An 18,961-nucleotide genomic window follows, 5' to 3' on the forward strand; every position below is an offset into this window, starting at 1 on the left:
AATGTTTGACTGTGGTTAAAGTGATTATGACCATCTTTCCTGTATTAAGTAAAATAATATAATATCCTATATAAGTAGAAGGTCAGGAATTGAGTCCCTTGCTTTGTTTTTTTTTATTAACTGATATGAATCATCTGCCGTGCCTGTGTTGTATCTATGCACTTATTTGAGTCCCATACTATACCTCAGCTTTGTTTGCATGTAAAAAAGGGAGTGCAAATTGGCTGGATTACATCATGTGAATCACCCTAGCACAGGATGGTGCATTCCAGGTGAGTGAAAAGACATCCTGCTTCTCCGGACATGATTTACCATCCCTGCTTCTATCAGGAACTTTTATTTCTTTCAATGTGCACCTCCCTTAATCTTCACTTGAAAACTCTCAAGAAGAAGAAAACAGACAGTGAAGGGCATTACTACCAAGCTCCTTTAAAAAAAAAGGGGGGGAAGAAAAGATGGTCGTAAAATGTACACAATGTACCCTGTCAGATATCTTCTGGATTTCCTCATGCATTCCAACGTACAAGTACTAAAACACACAATTAGGGAGTCGTGGGATATCCCAACACAAAAAAATTCCATGTCTCTCAACAATCAACATTAGACATTAAACATGCAGAGACAGTGCAATTTACAACATCACCAAAAATAACAAAAACAGTGATACAAAAATTGCCAAAACGAAGTACATTTTAATACAGTATCTAAGTATATATTCTTTTTATATGTATTTGTGTGTGCCATTGACTTTGACTATGCGTTCAGGTCACAAACAGAGTAACATTCTTGAAGCATGGGTTAGTTTTTGCTGTTTGTGGCCTCTGGCTCTTTATGTTTCTTCTTCTCGGAATGTTGACTACACACTTTATCCTCCCGCCATAGACACACACATGCTTGCGAACGTTCACATTGGTATTCGTCCCATGGGGCTCCTGCTGGACCGAGGTTGCCTAGGCTTCTTGTATTTCCACACCAAAGATATGTCTTAGTGATGAGGCCTGACACACACAAGACACACGAATGCGCACACACACGAGTAGCCGATGACTGAGCCTTCGTTTCTTATGTAACTGCATGTACTATGGACATTAAATCTGTATGAGTCATATCATGTATATCCCTGATCTGCTATCTAACAAGCCTCACCAATAATAATAATAATAATAATAAATTATATTTATATTGCACTTTACATTGCAAAGAATTTCAAAGTGCTACAGAAACACTTTTGTACTGTACATAGCCACCTGGGACAGCTGCAAGACGACCATCGAAGCCATTCATGGCCTGATGTCTCAAGTCATTAAGGACAAACTGTTTAATCAAATCAACACATCTAATTAAGTTTGTACTGAAGGTAAATACAATCAATTAAAAAAGTAAATTTTCCATAATGTGAAATTGTGAAAATGTTGCATACTAAAAATAATGTACAGTGTATCTATTCTTTATTGTTCTTAGTCAATTCATTGTCAGGCCATTGCTTGATGTACAAACAGAGATTCAGCGACATGTCCAAATTGATGTGCTTAATCTCTTAACTGAAATGTTGACGTGCCACCAAGGTTACTCTCAACATCAGTAAGCAGTGCTTAAGGCCGTTCACGAATACATCCAAGTCTGATTTACTTTTTCAGTTTTCCAATCTTTGAGGAACCAACCCACCAATCAGAATGTGTTACCGACATGAATTAGGGAGTGTTCAAAATTGCTGTGTAAAAACACAAACCGTGGAGCCGAAAGCCTCCTAAATAAATCTCCTTCAACCCATTTCCATTAATGTTTATTTAATGCTTTTCCTGTGTGCTGGCTGGGCCCTCCATCCATCGTCGTGCACTAAGCCTGCTTAGAGCATGGCTGCTCTCTTTAGCCTTACGCGGACTGCCAAACAGCGACTGCAGGCCAAATCACACCGAGGGTGCCCACTGACGGAGCACAGCCGAGCCACACAGGTGCACATGAAATGGATGAATGAATGCAGAGAGATGTGCGAAAGGGTGAGAAATTCCAGGTGACTCAAGCAGCGATGGCGATTCAACATAAGGAAGACAAAGGGAACCGTTTCGTTAATGCCTCACATTGATGCAGATGTGTTTTGCCATGTACTCGTGTATGTGGTCATACAAGGAGAGCGAGCTCTGTAGGGCAGGCAGGAAAGAGGCTGACAGCGTCCAGCATCGGGAGCACAGCGTCGACACTGGAACTGTCACGGGGAATTAGGCAAACGGCCACATTCCGGAATTTAGGATGTGACCTGGTGCCAAAGTGAACGAAAAGAGGATGGTGGTGTCCCCAATGCCACATGCACTAGATTTCATGTTTTAAGGCTACATAACCTAGTTTTTGTATGCAAGTAACTACGTGTGAGTGTGACAGTGAATATCCACACATATATTTTTTATATCCCAGTGCATCATTTTTGTGTAGGTTTTTGTATGTAATGCTATACACGCTGTATTCAAATGACTACTTGTGGGGTACTGCTGTGTGTGCTTGGTTAAGTCTTGTGAATCCAACATATTTATAAAACGTAGAGTACATTTTAGCTGTTTATCGATATAATACGTCATAATATAAACAGACACAACCTTATTGTAATGGAATCTCGTTACAACAAATGAGCTCAAATCATTTCCGAGTAATAATACATGTACCGTAATTTCCGGACTATAAGCCGCACCGGACTATAAGCCGCACCAGCTAAAATTCAGGGATATTTTAGTTTTTTTCTTACATAAGCCGCACCGGACTATAAGCCGCACGTGCACATGAGTTTTTTACAAAGAAAGACAGTACACAGAAAGCTGTAAAAATCCATAAATACGCCGCGCCGCCATTTAAGCCTCAGGGTTCAAAGTAACCTTCTGAATAAAATGCATTAAAAGTTCACATTAATTACAACTTGTTTTTGGTGAGCAAAATGTCAGAAGAATTGAATTTAAATCCTGATTGATTGGGTTTTAATACAATGCAGATGGTCCAAACAGCGCCACTGCTTTGTGTAATTTGTGAGTCACATGGCAGAGTACGAGAAAGGGTTTAGAGCCCTTTGACGCAGGTCACCTAGCGTGCATTCCTACTAAAGCTCATAATAGTCACAAGCAACACAGGCAGAATAAACAGCAGCCATAGTAGTGTTTCAAAATAGTATTTTTGTTGTTTTTTTCTTCAAGATACCGCACTACAGTGGTCCACAGCCTTTTTACGAGTGTATAAAAGTGATCAAGTCATCACAAAAATCACGAAAAAAATCTTATATAAGCCGCACCTGACTATAAGCCGCAGGGTTCAAAATTTTGGAAAAAAGTCGCGGCTTATAGTCCGGAAATTACGGTAACTCATAGGAAGTCATATTAAAACTCTCATAGGAACACACTGCCTGTCTGATTTTGTATCTGGTCTTCTGTACTGTAACCAGATGATTTGGGTAACTCAATGTGCTTCACATCATTAAAAAAAAACTATGTATTTACAACATTGAATTGCATTTGAATAAAAAAAAAAACACTCGTTAGAATGTCACTATTTACAATTACTAATTTGGATCTCAAAGGCCTGGAATGATGTTCTATATATTTTTTTTATTCTTAGTATCCCAGTCTAAATACTGTATGACCATTAGAGTTTAATTTACGTTGCTGATACAATAATTCAAATCAGGCTCATAGACCGGAGATAATCTGTTTAAAACTTGAATGCCTCAGTGAGACAATACAATGTGAATTGCTGGAGTTTGTCCAAAGTCATCACAACAACTTGGACGACAATCAACCAGCAAGAAGCTCCAGTTCGACCACCCATCTGTACACGATACACACAGTGTTGGATTACAGAGAGTGCCAGCAGGGTGATGGTGATTAGTTGAAGCCATCCTCTTCATGAGTTGTAATTAATGCACACAATCAGTGTGCTTCATGCTTCTGTTCCTCAAATGCTCAATCATACTGTTTCCTCTCCGTAATTATATTTCTACCCTTGGCAAAATTTAATTGACACTTTTTGAATGGATATTTTCTTAACGGAAAAAGGCACAAGTCAATCATTGTTATATCTAATAGTCAAAATTTCTCCATTCCAAAGCTCCATTCCACACGTGACAACCACACAAAGTAAAACTTTCTAAAATTCAAAATCTATCACAGTAACATTTACCACAATCTGTAGAGGATTCTAATCAAATTGTGTACATTTACAGTGAACGCGTCGATGAATAAATGAAGGAATGACAATGAGAACGAGTCTTAATTTGATTTGCATCAGAGTAAAAAAAAAAAAAAGAAAATAGTTAAAGCTAAGACTCAACATTTGTCAAGGACAAGAATATGTTTGGGCTGAACTGTCATTTCACATATTGATGCATTCACGCTGATAGACAAGCACGTCTCAAACACATTCATACTCAATTGACTTATCGAGGCACTTTTTTCCAAATCTGTAAAAAAAAAAAAAAAAGCCAATAAAGGGCTATAATTTTACTATTATCGTTTCTTTCTTTCTCCAACCACAATACATGGAGCCAATTTCACCGCCTGCTTGCCAATGTATTCCGCTGCCTGAAATATTTATTCCTATTGAGAGGAGAGTCGCTTTTGCTTTAACATTCAAAACTCCTCACTACACCACCCAGCCACCGTTGGAACAATTCAATAATGACTACATGTGATAAAAAAGAGAGAGCATATCAATTAGATATGAGGGGATTAGAGCCTCTGGACTGACCTGTTGAGTATTTAGTATGGAGAAAATGTGAGTGTTCACTATACACTTGACACACACCCACACACATTCACTATAAAATGATAAGCTTTCATGCTTGTTTTAGTTCATCTCACGCATTGGCGCCCCTGGCCTGTGCCTTCCCGCGTCATTTCCACAAACCAGCACATACATGACGGTGCCAATACAACACTTAGACTTGTAAAATCTTAAAAAGGTCAAGTCTCTCACTGCCGCTGATTTAATCAGTAAACATCAATCCCCGCCATACACGTCAAGCGTGAACCCTTCAAAGTGACAAGCACTCGCGTGCCATGCGTGTCATTTAATATGTATGCCGGCTAATCTCGTAAATAACATCACACCACTTAAAGGGTAGAGGGATTTACGTGCTATTCACAAAAGACACAATGTTATTGATTGGTCGTATCACACAACACTAAAGACCCCTCTTCTTCGAAATGAAACCATATGTAGATATTTCATGTGATCATTATGATTAACTTAAATCGAGAAAACGCAGTTGGCTGACCTTAAAATAACAAGCACATAATAACAAATATATTGGATGGTACAACACTTGGTAATAAGAATCATGGGGGCTCAATTGTTGCCATAGCAACATCAGATCACCTACCTTATTGGTCTATAATATCATTTTTATCTAACATCACTTTTACTTTCTTTTGCTTCTTCTTTCATGCGTCTTTGTGTCCACGATCTATCACTACAATGTGAATAATAATAATAATTATGAAAAATGGGCTTTGAAATGAATAATAATAATCAAAAACTATGCAATGACAATAAATAACACTATTACTGTTACAGTAAGTAACAATATTGATAATCAAAATACCAAAACAACTACGATTACTAATGCTACAACTAATACTACCACAACTACAAAAATTACATATGGTCCGCATTTTAATGACTTCAAAATAGATCCTGTAATAAGAACAAAATCAAAAACAACACAACAATCTGGACAAAACATTTGTATATAAAGTATTTTATAAAATCTTCTTGTCCAGCATTTATGCAAGGTGTTTTTTGGGGGGGGTTATCAAACTGAAACTTGTGATAACAACAGCACAACGGAAGCTATTTAGTGTGCCAAATCGAATATCGAGGGTTGACAATTTCAGTTTCCAAGTCTTTTATTGAGTGCTTTTCACTGGGTTTAAAGTCCATAGACATTGTGATCCAATTTTCTTCATAATCATTGCCGGCCAATGTTTTCTCTTCACAGAGCCGCGGAAGTGGTCATAGAAGAAAGATGGCAAACTAAAGTGAGACGGACACAGAGCATATAGGAAGTCTATTGATCACATTCCGGAGTAGGACCGGTGGCCCAGCTGTGCGGCGCCATTCAATAGTCTTATCATTACTGCAGCATAAACTCATTGGGCAGGTTAGCCTATTTGTCCCTTGCTCTTGTGTGTGCGGGTGAGTGGGTGTGCATGCGTGTGCATGGGCGGAGTAAAAAAAAACAAAAAGTAGATGATACGTTTCGATTCCTGAAGCTAATGGATCCCATTATGAGACCACTTGCAGGACATTTTTTGTTCCAGCTTAATGAAGTGTCCTAAGAGTAAACTGAGAAGTTAAGATGAGATGCAACACACTTTTTAAGTGTTGTAACACAACATTGATAAAATTATCAATAGACACAGTAGCCTGTGAAATGAGCTGGTGGGCATTTCTAAACAGACTTTGGCCTATTAAGTGTAAATAAAAAAAGTGCAGACTCAGTTAAAAGCTGATGTTCTTTTATATCCGTGGAGCTCAGTGAACGATGGACTGGACATGCACTTTGCGCTCATAATTGGCAGAAAGAGAGAATTCACGTCATGGGGAAATTCAAACAATAAGTGATGATGGCTAAGTAATTAGACTTAATGTACAGAGGGGATAACCTCCTCTCCTTTATTAGATTACATTGATGTCGGCGCCTGACAAAGATTAAGCACAAGAGGCGGAGACGAGTGGGGAAAGGAATATTGGAGCCGTCTCCGTTGGCAACACGCAGGCACGGAGGCTATTTTTAGCCAATTAATTTAAGGCGCTAAATAATTAACTGATAATTATCTGGCAATCAGGAGTGAGATAAAGTGATCACCCTGGGATTTGCCTTTCCCTTCTTTTTTTTTTTTTTTAATTTTGTTTAGTGGTGTGTCCCAGCAGATGGACAGAGGGCGCTGTCACAAAATCAGCAGTCTGGGATAAAAGTGAGAAGTATACTCGCAAAAAGTGGGTTTTGCCAGTGATGAGCGCCTAATGAGTGACAGAATACTGCCAATTGCGATGTGGAAAGATGTGCATGCTTGGCAGCTGTCTTCATGCTGACACACACACTCCCAACTAATACATATGTAAATACAGATATTATACTTGGAAATGATTGAGCTACCATCGCGAAGAAAGCCCCATGACAGCCCACAGTAAGTGCCCCTCCCTTAACGTCAAACTACACTCGAATGAAGAGCAATGAGGCCTTAGATAAGATACTCTACACCTCTGGATAGGAGGGCTCTCTTTCTGTGTCCATTCCAAGTCTAGTGTGAAGTGCACTCTAAATCTGCACAAGGATGCATTAAACTGTGTGTTTGTATTTTTACAGATGCACGCAACTTGGTGCAATTAAATATCGGCATTTTGCGCCATTGTGGGTGTGAACACAGCCAGCCAATTAAAGTATCTTCTCATTCCCTTTGAAATTGCCACAACAGAAGCAGTCCTTGACATGGTGGAACAGGAAACTGATTTGCTGGAGTCTATGAAGAAGACTGAAGTGCATAGAGTGTTTGTAAGGAACTGTTTATGACATACCGATTTCTCACATAGCTGTGCCACAGCTAGGAGGGTCAATTTAATAATTAAATAAACGTATTAATAATATTCCAACCAATTCCAACCTATGGTCATAAGAAAAATTTTACGACATTCCCCACACAGGTCCACAGAGGATCTGTTTGCATGTGCAACGATCAAATTCACCAAAATCGTATTACATGACCTGTAACGACAGTTAGACATGGCTTCAGCATGTCCAGTTTAGTCTACTTTCAGCCACAAAATTCCCAGGTGCAGCGAGCCAGGCACATATCAACCCTCAGTACACCAGGACACCCACCCTGGTGCAGAGTGGTCTGCCAAATTCTCAAATAGGTGAAACGAGGCTTGCTCCGGCAAAAAAATGTGTCAGTTTGCTTACTCCAACACTTTAACAAACAAGATTAGGATTTGTTCGTGTTAACCGACTGGCTAACGCATCTCCTTTACAATCCTCAAAAGGTCTATCGCTCTGAGCAGTGTCTTCCTCTTACTGTTAGTATTGATCTCACATATTTATAATTTAGGTCTTAGACGGGTGAATGGTGGTGAGTCTATTATAGTGTTTGTATGAAGTCTTGCTAAATTGTCAGGAATGCCGGTGCTCTATCGCTGACTCCCGTGCGTGTTGGGTTTCAGTGACGCTCTCTCAATCGCTTCTTCACTCCTACTATTATTGACCTTTGTTCCACATTTGTGGCATGCGTCATTTGTTATAACTGTAACCATTTGTCAAAAGAAGCAAGCAAAACTGTCAATCTAGTTGTCTTTCAGTGCCACTGCTTCCTTTTCTTAGCTTTCATCTCTGCATGGTGCTTAAGCTACTGTCAAGTGGTGCTAACATCTCAAAACTAAATCAAATAATAACGTCATTTGATGCCCCCATAAAAGCCTTGATGCAAATCCATACATAGCGCAACAAAATAAAACACAAAACCTAAAGAAGATTCTTGGAAAAGTACCGAGGCGCTTAGCTTCACTTAGCGCTAGCTAAGGCTGACAGGCCTACCTGGCCTACCCACTGAGCAACCTTTTATAAAATCAATGCCACCACTAAACACAACTTCCCTCCTGTGGAGCGGCACCTTGTTACAGCCTCCTTCCCGTTGCACACAAGGAGGGAAACCACAGACAAACCCGTAAATTAGAGCAACCCCAGATGCCAGATGTCCACGGCTCTTATCCACCACACCCTGTTTTCTCTCATGAAGAAGATATAGCAGTACTGTCAGTGTGTGTATAGGGTTAGGGTTAGGTTGGTGTGAGTATGCGTGTGTGTGTGTGTTTAAGCAACTCTATATTATTTAAAATTGCAGACAGAAACATGACATTCTGGGAAAATCATTGTTATTTGTTGTTGGGTTGATGATGTACGGATGTCATGCCAAAGTGTCTGAATGGCTTTGTGTAAATGGCAAAACACCATCTCAACAGTGTGACTTGACCAGTGAACAACATTCTAGCTAAAATGCATCTACTAATTTCCAATGAGCAACATTCTTGCTAAAATGCATCTACTGATTTCACCTTAGTCACAGCAATAAATGTGCAAGGATCTATGACTTTTTCCTCCTCCACCTATGTAATTATGCATTTGGCAGTTTGTTTCTCTACTCTGCATTACATTGCAGCTTGCTTGAGTGGCGTCTCCAAATAAGCTGGGCCACTCTTTGGAGATGAAAATGGTGCCGATTGGTGAATATGCATTATTATTCTTAACTTAAGTCCATCCAGGTTAGCCTTGCGGTTGCGAGTGGACGGTGGTACTGAACTGGAAAATGAACTATATTGGCCATTAAAATACAAATGTAGACATCTATTGGAAGTGTGATGGTGCACTAATTATTAGCAGAGTGAAGCAAACATGGATCAAACTCATTGATCCATGTTTGTAAAGCCTTAAAAAACACTCTCTGGGTTATTGTTTAAAGTCTGCAAATTTGGTAGAGCACCTGAAAGGAGCTGATGTGATTCTTAATGTAAGATATCACCACCTCATTAAGTTGTGTGTTGTCCAAAATTAATAGTCTATTCAATTGACATGCACTACCACACTCTATTGAATATAAAACAATACATGTCTTTTTAGCTCATGGATGGACTTGTTATGATAAGACAATAAAGGGGCTGTTAATCCAAAAACAACGGACCATGTGTTAATATTCTCACTCGTAATATCGCCATCCTTTGGAATCCTGAGGAAAAGTTACCGAGTGTCTTTAGGCCTTCGTCATTGTGAGGGAACAGGATGGAGATAAGCGCCTGGACAGCCAAGATGAGAGAGCGACAAGGAATCACAGTAATAGATGGGTGAGGGACGACCAGCAATACGAAAGAGATAAGGGCGGCTCATCTTTTGCAAAGTGTATCACCTTCATGGACATGATGAGCATTACCACTAATCTCGAATCTACGCCGAGAAAAGACGTCAGACATTCAATTGGCCCCCGACAAGCTCCCTCTTGTGATGACAAAAGCACTTGAAGCAAAAGATTACAAAGTGTATTTACCGTCATGGCACAGTGTGTAATCCCTGTCCGTGATTGCAATTAGTGCCTGGGGGAAAATAAAAGCAGATCATCCATTGTTTTGCGCAGGGTTTGGGAACAAACTAGTATCAGAGCGCATGATCAGCCCTCATCAGCCTTGCATCGCAGACAATACTTGAAGCCGTTGTGTTTGCCATGAAGCCTAATAAGCTTAAAGCTCAGTATGAGGCTTAGTATTCATTTGCGGATGGTGAACTCCTATTTTGCACATAGTTCACTTGTAATATGATAAGAAGATATTGTTAAGGGATTATGATACCTCCCCGGAGATCTATTAGTGGATATGTTGGACTGGGTGAGTTTTGAGTCATTCATTACCTTAGTGGCTACAATATGCACGTGTTCAACTATCAATACAATCAAAGCACACTCCTACACATTAGCATAATATGTAGGCAGCAAAAAGCATCCTGGCATTGATAAATGAATTGGTGTGAGTGAAAAATGCTTGAATGGATAGAATTGGATAAATGCCGCATTGGAGGCTAAAGTGACAATAAATACCACAGGGACTAATCAATCTAACGAGGAATACAGTTTCAAGTCAAATTGGTTCCATCAGAGTGCTTTTGTTCTATTAGCAAGATAACTGAAGTAGAAGGTTTTACCAGGATGGAGATGTAGAAGCAATCTGCAGAACAATCGGTCCAATGCCACAGTGTCTACTGCTATTATTAACACATTGGCACTCACCAGCCTAGCCCGTTCTACATCCGGTAGAGCCGTCACAATTGTATTGCTCTTTAGCGAGGGGAGAATACCAACAAGCCAAACAGTGTTTCTGCAAAGAGCCTAAGGGCTGGCCAGGTGAAATTCAATCTGCTTTTTTTTCTTCTCCTGTTGGAAATCTATTAGAGACCAATAAGAACGGCCAAGTGAGAAGGTCTGAGATATTTCGGGTCAGCCTTGGAGGTTAATTGTTCAGTCGCCTGTCTGGTCAGTGAGGGGATCACTGTGTGAAACCAATCCTGAAGGCAGGGGGATGAACAGGGAGGCTGGATGGCATTCGGGAGATTAGAGCACTTGATGGGAAGGCGAGCCGATAGAAAGAGGGTGAGAGAATGATGGGGGGGGGGGGGGGGGGCATGAAGCTACACCCTTCAAATAGATACTTTCACAAGGCAACCGATGCTAATTGGCCTCTGGTAACCAGTTCAAGTCTATGAGTTGTTATGTTTTGCCAATAAGGCCACTGAATTAAGCTATTCCAATGCCGTTGACATCACAATTTTAAGGTATGAAATAATACCCACCAATTTTCTATAGTGATTGTCCTCAATAGGGTCATGAGAGATGTAGAGTCTATACCAGCTGATTTTGGGCGAGAGGTAGGGTTGTGGGTGGGTACATATAGACAACCAGTCACGCTCACATTTACACCTGGACAAGTCTTCAATGAACCTTGCATGTATATTTTTGGAATGTGGGAGGAGAAAACGCACACAAAGATGAAGAGAACATAAAACCTCAACACTTATGAGATTAAAACCCAGAACCCTAGAACTGTGAGGCAGACATGCTAACCCTCCGGTCACTATGCTGTGTGTTGTAGCTTACCACTTACCACCACGACGCTAATGAGGACAACTAATACAGAACAAAGACGAATGGATGATTAAAGTAATCAGCAGCAATGAAGGCAGGAAACTGTTGCACACAATAACAGTTTCCTGCATGTGTCATATTAGGAAAAACGTGGTTATTTTCTTTTCTTCTTTTTTTTTAACCTTTTTACACTTTACGGAGTTTGAGAAAGCATTGGACCTGGCTAGCTTTCCCAATGGTCAGTCTTCTGTGACCAAAAATCAAAGTTATGTGAGGATACAAGACCTAAAAAAGCATTGGGAAACATAACTTTAAAAATAGGCAACATCTTTGTGGACATGACCTCAATCTTTAGAAGACTGTGCTTCACATCATATGAAAAAGTTGAAATTCTCTGTGTGCATACTTGGATAGCCACAACACCATTGTTTTACACTTGTGTATCGTTAGAATGTGACAGAATGTTTGTCCCACCCGTAGCTCTACATCCACTCAAAGCACGGTGTTGAAAAAAAAAAAAAAGAGCAAAACAAACATCACACACGAGTTCGTAATTGTCCTGAAGGTCAAATGAAAACATGGAGTGGATAATAAACATTTGCTTGTCTGTTTAGATAGTTAAAAAAAAAAAGAACATGCGACCCGGTGGCTACATGCCTCTGTGCTATTCCTTTTTCACCACTTCACGTTCTACATTTGACACACACACACACACACACACACACACACACACACACACACACACACACACACACACACACACACACACACACACACACACACACACACACACACACACACACACACACACACAGATGCTTACATGTACGGAGGCGACAAAAGTCCACCATACGGAATGTCCCGCGTCACCTTGCTGAAAGATGAATGACTTTACCCCTGTCCTCAATCATTTTAATCACTTCTGTGAAAAAATGCCTTGTTCTGTACTGCCTGCCAGCCATTTGATGTATACACGTTTGTACAATGCTGTCTCCTAAATAACCCTAAACACAATGACGAAGCCATTTTCCCACCAGGCACACCTCCGCTACGCTGGTGTAGTTTTTTTTTCTTCTTCTTCTCCCTATTGTCAAGATCATGTGTCTTAATGACTACAAACTGAAAAGGATGTTGATAGACTCCTCCAGAAAACTGGGACATTTCAGACCTCAACTACAAAGAGTGCCGTGGAATGGTACGTGTACGTGGGTGGGGTTGTTAGTGTTCAGAGGGAAGAGGTAAAAAAAAATCTGTCCGTCTGTCCATCCATCTCACAATATTTTTTATGACTTCTAACCAAGAACACAGGTGCCCTTGAAAGTCATGGCCCAGAATTGTGGGTGGTAAAAAGAAAAGGAGTTCATCAGAGAAGGAGATCTATAGTCTCTGTACTTTCAAACAGTGTTCTTAGACGGGGATGGAATTCTACAAGGCATCAAGACAAAAAGCTCAGGGATCAAGCATAAATCTTCATCACAGAAAGTCAATTCAAGGTCGGCTGCTGGTTCAGGTAAGAGATGTGTCTAGCACATCACCCTCTTTGCACCACAAGAACATGGCTTAGAGATACGTGTGTGTTTCCACTGTATGAGGTCAGCTCCACCCACGTGGATTTCGTGTGCCGTGGTTTTCAAATTGAAAACACGAAAAAGCAGTTTCACAATATTCTTTGACAATTATTCTAATAACCACTTTCTTTATCTCTGTGGATGTCAATCTTCTTCACTAAATACTGTCGCTCAGCTCATCAGAATCAGCTTTATTGACCAGGTTTGTGCATGCCAAATAGAGAATTTGACTCTGGTTGATCTCAGCCTCTGTACAACATTTAAGCAACTGACAACATTCAGGTAATTAACAATGTTACCATCAAAACAAAAATAATTTCTCCTAGTAACAAAATACATCCATACACTTATTTGGGGGATGACTGCCAACAGAAAAAAAAAATCAATCTATTAGCCATTCCGATAAAAGGCCGGTATCTTGGAATCCAGCACTTCCCAAGGTTATACAATGATGATATCAAAGTACAGTACAGTAACTGAAACCGGACAATTGCTATCTTAATATAAACAGCATGTTTGCAAGCCTGATACAGTGACCAATGACTGGTTTAGATGATGTAAACTTTAGAGACTGAGTTGTTATGAGAATCCCAACGTTTGACTCAAATCACAAGCTCTACAATACCTTTCGTTCACGTCGTGTCATTTGACTGTTTCAGAACAAAGAGCAAAATTCTCCCACTTAAGACTGCAAAGATCTCTGTCAGTATTTGAATCAACGGGAGACATGTTTTATTAATACAACAACATCAACAAGGTGTGCAGTGCCAGTGCTTTTGCTTGAAAGAAAAGCAGCCTTATGGAATAACAAGCCTTTCGGCACATGTCGTCAACACACAATGTCCTGGGAAGGCTTCAAACTCAACAATGATTTCTGACAATTGCATCCTAGCCTTGACTGGCACAGAATGCCAACCAATCCTTAGTCTGAAAATAGTGACAATGAGGGGAAAAAATATCCCCGAAAAAAAAAAAACAAAGACTGTCAAACTGAAAGCTCATGTGGTGGAAAACAAAGTTGTGTAGGGAAAGAGAGAAGAAAACAAATGTTCTTTTCCAATGTGATTGGGATTCACATTGAAAAAGCACATCATGCTGCAGCCCCCACACTGAGTGAGTCTGACAAGATACAGTCTGTGCTGCACCCCCCCATGGGTGATTGATGATTTTCATTTTGCCAATTAATGGAGATTCCTCTGTTGACTACAATCTGATTGCTGTTTGTAACTGTTAGTCTTTCGGACTGCCACACATTCATTTTAATTAGCAACCTCGCTCCATCTTTTCTATCTTGCACTGGAAAATTTGCCAAGTTGAGTGCAAAGTGACTCGCTGGCGAAACAGCTCACTGTGTCATTTGTTGTCATTAATCTTTTCATAAATGGCACGCTTTAAGATGCTCCTTTCGAATAAGGCGACTCATGTGTCGTGCTTATAGCAGTATCTTGTAATCAATTAGCAAACGTGAGGCAATTAGTAGACTTAATCTGCATAATGAAGCGCTTAATTGCTTCCAAGCGTGCAAAAGCAGTCGATAAGATGGTTTTATCATTGGCGTGATAGAGCTGGATGGAGGAGGGAGGACCGTAGTTACAGAGACCCAGCCGTCCCTGCGGCTAGTCAATGGAGAGAACCTGTTAAGGAAATTTAGAGCCACAAAAAAACAGACTATAGTCAACCACCGTTCATTCCATACGCACATGCTAAAATCCGAGACCATAGCTTGAACCCCATCTTTGGATAACCTTCTTTTATCTGCAATTCAAATTGTCCGTGCACAGCACTGAAATGCCCTGTAATGGTTTAATTGACGTTACTCTACATTATTTGGCCTGGACCTGAAATTTGAAGGTCAAACACCCTTCATCTTATTTAGGGAAGAACAATCCTGGCTCTTCAAATAAATCATTTGAATACTGCCTCTGATATTTCTATTTTCTTCATGAAAAGAGCAACGTTAGAAAACAATTACTGCTTTGTTAGTTTCCCTTAGGGCCTAGTGTCACTGAAGCAATTGTGGTTTTCTATCTTAAATGAGGGCTATCATTTTCTGCTTCTTAAGGTACCTTTCTACCAAAACAAAACTGAATTTGAACAAATGTGCTAGTATCTTTGGAAACAATATGAATGGCTATTGAGATACATCTTACATGCGAGTGTCATTCACTCTTTAAACCATTCTCGTGCACCACCCAAGACTGTCAAAATCCTCAATGGCTCGTATTTACTAGACAAATAACTCCAGTTACATTCTTCTCTCACTTGCCTTCGGAGGGAATAATGTGCCAACAATGGGCCTGCCATTCAACTAAGTCAGGGATTTCATTTAAACATCAAATGAGAGCAAAATCATGAGCCATGACGGCGGAGAGTGGGGACGACTGAGCAGAGCGACTCGCCTGGTCTACTGCAGGATTAGACTTAAGCAACAAGTGCTCGAGGGGGGCTTTGCATCAAACCCAGGAGCCTGTGACAAATGAGGGTGGCTGGGCTTCTGTCTATTACCATCACACTAAGCCCAGGCCCTTTGGGGAAGTAATGAGGTGCACATTGGTTCTTCTGCCACTTGGTCCTTTTGGTCTCCGACTGGAGCATAAATAATCATCAGAGGCCTTGGCCTGCAGAGACCAAGCTGTCTAGGAGTGTATTCATTTATGGTTACGTGATGAACGTTACAGTCATCTGCTGTGCTCTACCATCAAAATACACTATGCGGTGGGATATCCAAAATCAAAGCCAGCAAAAAAAGTAGTAGAATTTGGAGGCCAACCGAAAAAGTCCGTAGAAAATACACCGAGAGACTTCAGTTCACTGAGCATCTTAAGATGAACTGTTTTGACTTTCTGTAGGTTCTGATCCATCATCATTGAGGAGATTGCATGCGACACTGGAAGTGTCATCACTGTACAGAAAAAAACAACAACATTATTTCTTAATGCCTTGTATTGACCACATACACTACAGAGGGTGACGCATAATGGCCTACAGGGGTGCATGCAGATCCCTAAAGAACCCCCGGGACTGAAATAATGTGGGGAGGCTTGATCAGTTGTTGACTTGCCAACAAAGGGTGACCGTCAGGCTCAAACCCTTGTGGACTAACTAAGCTCGAGCGCCACACTCCCCGCAAGCCCATGGGTGCTACAGGCTATGGGGTCTATCGTCAGGCTTCCATTAGTGGCTAATGGAGCTGTCACATATGGCCCAATGTCAAGAGCCAAACAAGACACTCATTGGTGAACTCAGAATACACTCATGTGGCCAGAGGGTGCGGCGATCCTTCTGTGGCTCTGAGTAGATTGCACGGCAGACAAGCGAATAGTGACTGTGACACAAAGCAGAACATTTGCTCTACAAGAAAAACGTATATTCTACCTTACCTTTAATAAAAATGGTGACACTTTAGCCATATTGCTTCAAATGCGAGTCTGAAAAATTGGTTTAACCTTTTAGTTAGTTGTTCTTTGTTTGAGGCTAGTCCAATTTTGAGGAATAAGCAATCAAAAGCCAAAGGAAAAGCAAGGCCATCCACTGAGAATATGTCCAACTTTAAATGAGCCTGATTCAGAGCTAATTGAAGATGCAAGTTGTAGTGTGTACCAGAAAATAAAATATCAACACCAGCATGAATGGGTATCGCATGTCATAAAAGTGTTACTCTAATTGAAATGTGTTCTTCCTAATGCTTATTTCATCTAAAAGCAAATAAGACTGAATGGGGAAAGAATTGATTCTGGGAATCCTGGCATGAAGAGATATTAAAGTTCCGAAGCATTCGTAAATTCCAAATTCTTATGTCCAGTTCAATGTGCACTGTGTGTGTCCATGACATGAAGCATAGCTACCATAAACAGTTTAGTTCCATAGTTCAGAGTCCCTTTTCTGAACCCAGTATAACACAATATTCATAAAACGGGCCCCTGAAGACAGCTCTTTGCCACCCGATATGTGGTGACTGGTGTGAATGGTGTGCTGTTACTCTGTCCTTGAGGGAAATAAGATGTTAAACAGAATAGTGGGAGGCCGATTGAGCGCATTCAGTCTCGCTGTTGAAGACATATCAGACATGTCCTTGAATGTATCAAGGCTCGGTTGGCCCTCTCATCATCATGCCTATGGAGCCACGACAACTAGCATCAATATTCTAGTCGAGAGAGTCCTCTTCTTAGCCGCCATTGCTCCTCGGCATTGCAGCCTCCCCGGTGAAATAGGACTCTCCAGGGACTCGTGCCTCAACTCCACAGCCTTTGTGGGCTCCCTTTTTTTCTCGTTGATCGAAATCACTAAACTGCTGAATAAACAGCCCATTCAGTCATTTGCATACATTACAGTAATGGAAAGAGAAAAATGTATCACTAAAGCCAAATGAAGTGCTTCCACTGATCTCAGTTTGATCCATTTTTGTCCACTCTTTACCCTTTTTTATATTGCAACAGGATACATAGATAACTCTTATGTTCTGGTTTGGTAGGTTAAAGTTAACTTCAAACAGACACACACAATTGGATATTGGATGACATCTTTTGAAATTGGACTGTAACATTGTAGGTAGGCATGAGAATGAATTACCGTGTGCCATTTTCTTTCCCACAATGCCTCAGTATTGCAAAATCCTTGACTTTGAATGTGTACTTCTGTGTGAACACAAATGTCTTCACGTTACCCTTAACAAAACCTCACAAGATTGCTTTGTTAGATCAGTGGAAACAATCTCCGCCACATCATTCCCCAACAGACTGAAGCAAGTTATTGTTTTACGTGACAGTTTCAACAGAAATGCTACCATACTGACTAATTAGATGGGAGAATAAACTTGTTTTCCCCCAGTAGCATAAAAGACACGGCAAGAAATGCAAAATGAAACAAACATTCAGCCAAAAGAAAACGCAGATTAGTTACAGCACAAGTGATAATTGCATGCATGCTTTTATGTTGTTATTACACACAGGTGATAGATAATATGTAAATGACGCACTCCGGGGAGGTATGTGAGAGAACAGGCATGCACTTTCATCTGTTGACTCCTGTCTTGCATGGCAATTTGTCAGGATTGCAATCAAAAGCCACAATAAGGGCCGCAATTAAATTATAATCCAATACCTCTGAAGATAAACTATTGGTAATTTGGCCAACATTTGAAAGGAAAATGTCTTTTCTTTCTGGCAATCACAGAAAAAGTCAGCCACCGAAGGTTGGGAAGTGGATGGACTCTTTTAGGTCGCGACCAGACAACCTCTCGCCATTACTCTCCGGGGAGGAACTCCAGACAGTGAGGGACAGCCGAGCTGCAGTACATCTACACTTCTCGGGTTCCTCTCAATCAAACCTTCGGTTCTCCAAGGAGAGCTACACAATCAATACCAACATCAAGGGTGCAGGGAAGCTTTCCTTCCTGCCTGACGCACCCCTCCCAGAGCGCCACCAGGGAGGAGGCAGCTCATTTTCTTAGTGCTTTTAATTACACACACACACGCACGCATGCACACACGCACTCACACTAACATACACATGCACACACACACACACACACACACACACACACACACACACACACACACACACATGCACACACACCTATGTATATGATGATCCCCATACACTCCATATATTCATTCATCACCCACTTTTCAATTTCCTCCCTCTTATTTCCAAAGTGAGCTGACATCTTTTCCCACTTGACACCCTCGATTGATCACTAGTCAATCACAGAGAACATGGAGACAGGCACCTCAAATTCACACATTC

General features: G+C 40.7%; 1 protein-coding gene across 6 annotated transcripts in view; it reads right to left on the reverse strand.

The window, feature by feature from the left end:
• Positions 1-18,961, reverse strand: part of diaph2 (diaphanous-related formin 2) — a 307,464-nt gene that overhangs the window by 77,256 nt on the left and 211,247 nt on the right. The window lies entirely within an intron of this gene.

The sequence above is a fragment of the Syngnathus floridae genome, chromosome 1, assembly GCF_059516105.1.
Source record: "Syngnathus floridae isolate MCC-2025c chromosome 1, RoL_Sflo_1.0, whole genome shotgun sequence".
NCBI lineage: Eukaryota > Metazoa > Chordata > Actinopteri > Syngnathiformes > Syngnathidae > Syngnathus > Syngnathus floridae.